Consider the following 5,713-nt stretch of genomic DNA (forward strand, 5'->3'; position numbering starts at 1 on the left):
GGGCCTACTGTCAGCTCTGGAATATCCAGGCTGGGGCCTGGCCTGGCGGAAGCCCAGGGGCCTACTGTCAGGTCTGGAATATCCAGGCTGGGGACTGGCCTGGCGGAAGCCCAGGGGCCTACTCTAAGCTCTGACGTCACCAGCTGCTCCAGGGAATGATGCTTCACATTCCTCTTCCTGGCAGTAGAGTAGTTAGGTCATTTCCAGCAAGCCGGCCTGGGAAAAAACACACTGGGATTATTTTCTGGAGCGTTTGGGAACAATGTGGAAGAAGCCAAAAGGACCGGATTAAAAACACATGCTGCTCTGCTGCACACACACACACACGAATGTGCGCACATGCACACACACACACACACACACACACACACACACACACACACACACACACACACACACACACACACACACACACACACACACACACACACTGTGTAATGTATCATTGATATAGAATTATTAGAGCAGTTTTATTTTCACCAGCAGTAGAGAACAGTAGTCTCCCGCTGACTGTTATTGAAAGCAAAATAATTTCAGCATTTATAAACAAATGTATTTATTTATTTGAATGCTCTTTCTACTCATTGTCCTTGCCATTGTCCTATTTTGTAAATTAAAATATAGGCCTACAAATTTTCCTTAAATACACCCCCCCCCACCCCCCCCCCCCCCCCCAACTTTACTCAAAATATCCTATTGGCTGATTGCAGAAAGATATAGAGATTTTTAGAACGTCCAAAAGGGGAAAACGCACGTAATTCATAGAATCCTCGATGCTGGTTCAATTTCTTTTTCTTATCTACCAGCTTCCTGTGTGACATGTGAATGGTTCCCACCCCCATACTCCTTCACTGATTGGGCCCCTCCATCCGCCTAGCCGCCTACCACTCCTTGTGAAACAGTGGAGCGGAAATACCTGCCAGCATTATTCACCTTTGCTCTGACGACAGCAGCCACTCCTTAACCTAACTACCTGCCTGATGACACATGTACTAGTTCCCAACAGTCACCTGCACTGTGCAGGGTAACACTTCCTGTACTGTTGTTCCTCCAAGAAAGCCTTTATCACTGATAGTTGAGAGATTTAGGTACAGATTCAATTTACAATATGGAGTCTTTGAAACCTTGATACTGACACTGATTGAGTGTGATGAGGCACCCTATATACCCTTTATATTAAGAGGGTTTATTAACATTGAGAAAACTTAGGCTAAACTATAACTAAAACATTGCACGTGTGTAGCTAGAGTGTGTGCTGCACTCGTTCACTTCTGGCCAACATCTCAAACATTAGTCTATTCTTGATCATTTCCTGATGATTCGACACAACAGAAATGTACACCTTTTGAATAGCAGATAACATTTTTTTTTTTTTAAGTGAACTCGATTACATGAAATTGCTCATTTGTTATATTGACAGCAACTGTAACCTACATTTTTATGAAGGAGTGATTAATTATCCTGCCTCCTCTATCATATCACCAGTCAGAGGCAGGCTGGAACATGTAGGCCTAGCTGGATCCACAGAGCCTGTGGTTGTCTCTGAGTCAACTATAAGCCATGTTGTTATTACCTGTGCCACATCAAAAAAAAATATTGAGTCAGAACATTGCCTTATCCACATAATAGAGAGGATGCGATCTAAATAAGATTGCTTGTTTTTAAAGGCTGGATATTTCTTGGTAATATTGACATTCAGGAAAGCTTAAAGTGAATCTCCTCTACCAGCTGTAATGCTTGACTGTTGATTTAAAAAAAGTTTATTCTCTCAGTATTTTATTAATATGAGCATTTGTCCTCCTGGTAAAAAAGCAAGACCACATGTTTCTCCATGATTAGCCTCCCCAAAAAATATAATAATTTAATTTCACTGCAGCTATCATTGCACCTATGGTGCATTTGGAAAGTATTCAGACCCTGTAACGCTCGTCGTTAGGTGGAAGAGAGGAGGACCAAATCGCAGCGTGGTACGTTTCCATATTTATTGGAACACTTATAAACACGAACAAAACAATAAACAGAATGAAACCAACGACGCTACAGACCTGAACATGAGAACCTAGTGAAAACAAAGAACGCAATGAACAGGAACAATCACCCACAAACAAACAGTGAACACAACCTACCTAAATATGGTTCCCAATCAGAGACAACGTAAAACACCTGCCTCTGATTGAGAACCATATCAGGCCAATCAGACACACCTAAACCAATGAAACACAAAACATAGAATATACCCACCCAGCTCACGTCCTGACCAACTAAACAAAGACTAAACAAAGGAAATAAGGTCAGGAACGTGACAGACCCCTTGACCTTTTCCACATTTTGTTACGTTATAGCCTTATCCTAAAATTGATTAAATTAGTTGTTTTCCTCATCAATCTACACACAAAACCCCATAACGACAAAGTGAAAACAGGTTTTTAGAAATGTTGGCAAATGTATTAAACAATAAAAACAGAAATACCTTATTTACATAAGTATTCAGACCCTTTGCTATGAGACTCGAAATTGAGCTCAGATGCATCCTGTTTCCATTGATCACCCTTGAGATGTTTCTACAACTTGATTGGAGTCCACCTGTGGTAAATTAAATTGATTGGACATGATTTGGAAAGGCACACACCTGTCTATATAAGGTGTCAGAGCAAAAACCAAGCCATGAGGTCGAAGGAATTGTCCGTAGAGCTCCGAGACAGGATTGTGTCGAAGAAATGTCTGCAGCATTGAAGATCCCCAAGAACACAGTGGCCTCCATCATTTTTAAATGGGAGCCGTTTGGAACCACCAAGACTCTTCCTAGAGCTGGCCGCCCGGCCAAACTGACAGAGCTCCAGTGTTCCTCTGTGGAGATTGGAGAACCTTCCAGGTTCTCGGACAACCATCTCTGCAGAACTCCACCAATCAGGCTTTTATGGTAGAGTGGCCAGATGGAAGCCACTCTTCAGTAAAAGGCACATGACAGCCAGCTTGGAGTTTGCCAAACGGCACCTAAAGGACTCTCAGACCATGAGAAACAATATTCTCTGATCTGATGAAACCAAGATTGAACTCTTTGGCCTGAATGCCATGTGTCACGTCTGGAGGAAACCTGGCACCATCCCTATGGTGAAGCATGGTGGTGGCAGCATCATGCCGTGGGAATGTTTTTCAGCTGCAGGGACTGGGAGACTAGTCAGGATCGAGGGAAAGATGAACAGAGCAAAGCACAGAGCGATCCTTGATGAAAACCTGCTCCAGAGTACTCAGGACCTCAGGTTCACCTTCCAACTGGACAACTAAGCACACAGCCAAGACAACGCAGGAGTGGCTTCAGGACAAGTCTCTGAATGTCCTTGAGTGGCCCAGACAGAGCCCGGACTTGAACCCGATCGAACATCTCTCGAGAGACCTGAAAATAGCTGTGCAGCGAGGCTCCCCATCCAACCTGACAGAGCTTGAGAGGATCTGCAGAGAAGAATGGGAGAAACTTCCCAAATACTTGTGTGCCAAGCTTGTAGCGTCATACCCAAGAAGAGTCGAGGCTGTAATCGCTGCCAAAGGTGCTTCAAAAAAGTATGAGTAAAGGGTCTGAATACTTATGTAAATGTAAAATTTCAATTGTTTATTTTTATACATTTGCTAAATCTCGAATAACCTGTTTTTGCGCAATATCAACCCAGAGCATATTGGACTGCTTTTCTCTACCACATCACCGGATTCCTGCCGCAAGCTCTGGACCATTCCACCGGATCATCGCAGCTAGCTAGCCTCAACCGAGTGGCTATTGCTGGCTAACGCCTCTGTCCCGAAGCAAGCACCAGTTAGTCTTGAGCTAGCCTCGAGCTAGGCCCATCTCCCGGCTAGCCGAAGAGGTTTACCAGCTAATTCTTGGGCTACAATACCTCTTTTGCCAATTGGCCTGGACCCTTTATTGCTGACACGGAGCCCCGCCGATCCAACATGACTGGTCTGCCAGTGAAATCGTTCGAGGTGGTTTCAACAAGCTTTTCCGTTGCGATGTCGCCGAAGACCCATCTGCTAGCCCCGGCCCACTAGCTTTCTGAATCGCCGTGTCTCCCGCTCGCCTAGCATAGTAGCGACTACCGAACGGCTCCCTGACTCACCTATTGCTGCTCATTGGACCCTATGATCACTCGGGCTACACATGTCTCTCCCTAATGTCAATATGCCTTGTCTACTGCTGTTTCGGTTAGTTATTATTGTTTTATTTCACTGTAGAGCCCCCAGCCCCGCTCAACATGCCTTAGATAGCTCTTTTGTCCCACCCCCACACATACATGCGGAGACCACACCTGGCTTAACTGGTGCCTCCAGAGACACAATCTCTCTCATCGTCACTCAATGCCTAGGCCGCCACTGTACTCACTACCTACTATACCCTTGTCTGTACATTATGCCCTGAATCTATTCTACCACACCCAGAAATCTGCTTATTTTATTTTCTGTTCCCAACGCACTAGACGACCAGTTCTTATAGCCTTTAGCCGTACCCTTATCCTACTCCTCCTCTGTTCCTCTGGTGATGTAGAGGTTACCCCAGGCCCTGTAGCCCCAGCACTACCCAGACGCTCTCATTTGTTGAATTCTGTAACTGTAAATGCCTTGATTTCATGCATGTTAACATCAGAAGCCTCCTCCCTAAGTTTGTTTTATTCACTGCTTTAGCACACTCCGCCAACCCTGATGTCCTAGCAGTGTCTGAATCCTGGCTTAGGAAGGCCACCAAATATTCTGACATTTCCATCCCCAACTACAACATTTTCCGACAAGATAGAACTGCCAAAGGGGGCGGAGATCTTCTGTCATACTATCCAGGTCTGTGTCCAAACAGTTCGAGCTTCTACTTTTAAAAATCCACCTTTCCAGAAATAAGTCTCTCACCATTGCCGCTTGTTATAGACCCCCCTCAGACCCCAGCTGTGCCCTGGACACCATATGTAAATTGATTGCCCCCCATCTATCTTCAGAGTTCGTACTGTTAGGTGACCTAAACTGGGATATGCTTAACACCGCGGCCATCCTACAATCTAAGCTAGATGCCCTCAATCTCACACAAATTATCAAAGAACCAACCAGGTACAACCCTAAATCCGTGAACATGGGTATCCTCATAGATATCATCCTGAACAACTTCCCCTCTAAATACACCTCTGCTGTCTTCAACCAGGATCTCAGCGATCACTGCCTCATTGCCTGCGTCCGTAATGGGTCCGCGGTCAAACGACCACCCCTCATCACTGTCAAATGCTCCCTAAAGCACTTCAGCGAGCAGGCCTTTCTAATCGACCTGGCCTGGGTATCCTGGAAGGATATTGACCTCATCCCGTCCGTAGAGGATGCCTGGTTGCTCTTTAAAAAGTGCTTTCCTCACCATCTTAAATAATGCCCCATTCAAAAAATGTAGAACTAAGAACAGATATAGCCCCTGGTTCACCCTAGACTTGACTGCCCTTGACCAGCACAAAAGCATCCTGTGGCGTACTGCATTAGCATCGAATAGCCCCCGCGATATGCAACTTTTCAGGGAAGTCAGGAACCAATATACACAGTCAGTTAAGAAAGCTAAGGTAGCTTTTTCAAACAGAAATTTGCATCCTGTAGCACTAATTCCAAAAGGTTTTGGAACACTATAAAGTCCATGGAGAATAAGAGCACCTCCTCTCAGCTGTCTACTGCACTGAGGCTAGGAAACACTGTCACCACCGAT

This window comes from Salvelinus namaycush, chromosome 11, assembly GCF_016432855.1.
Source record: "Salvelinus namaycush isolate Seneca chromosome 11, SaNama_1.0, whole genome shotgun sequence".
NCBI lineage: Eukaryota > Metazoa > Chordata > Actinopteri > Salmoniformes > Salmonidae > Salvelinus > Salvelinus namaycush.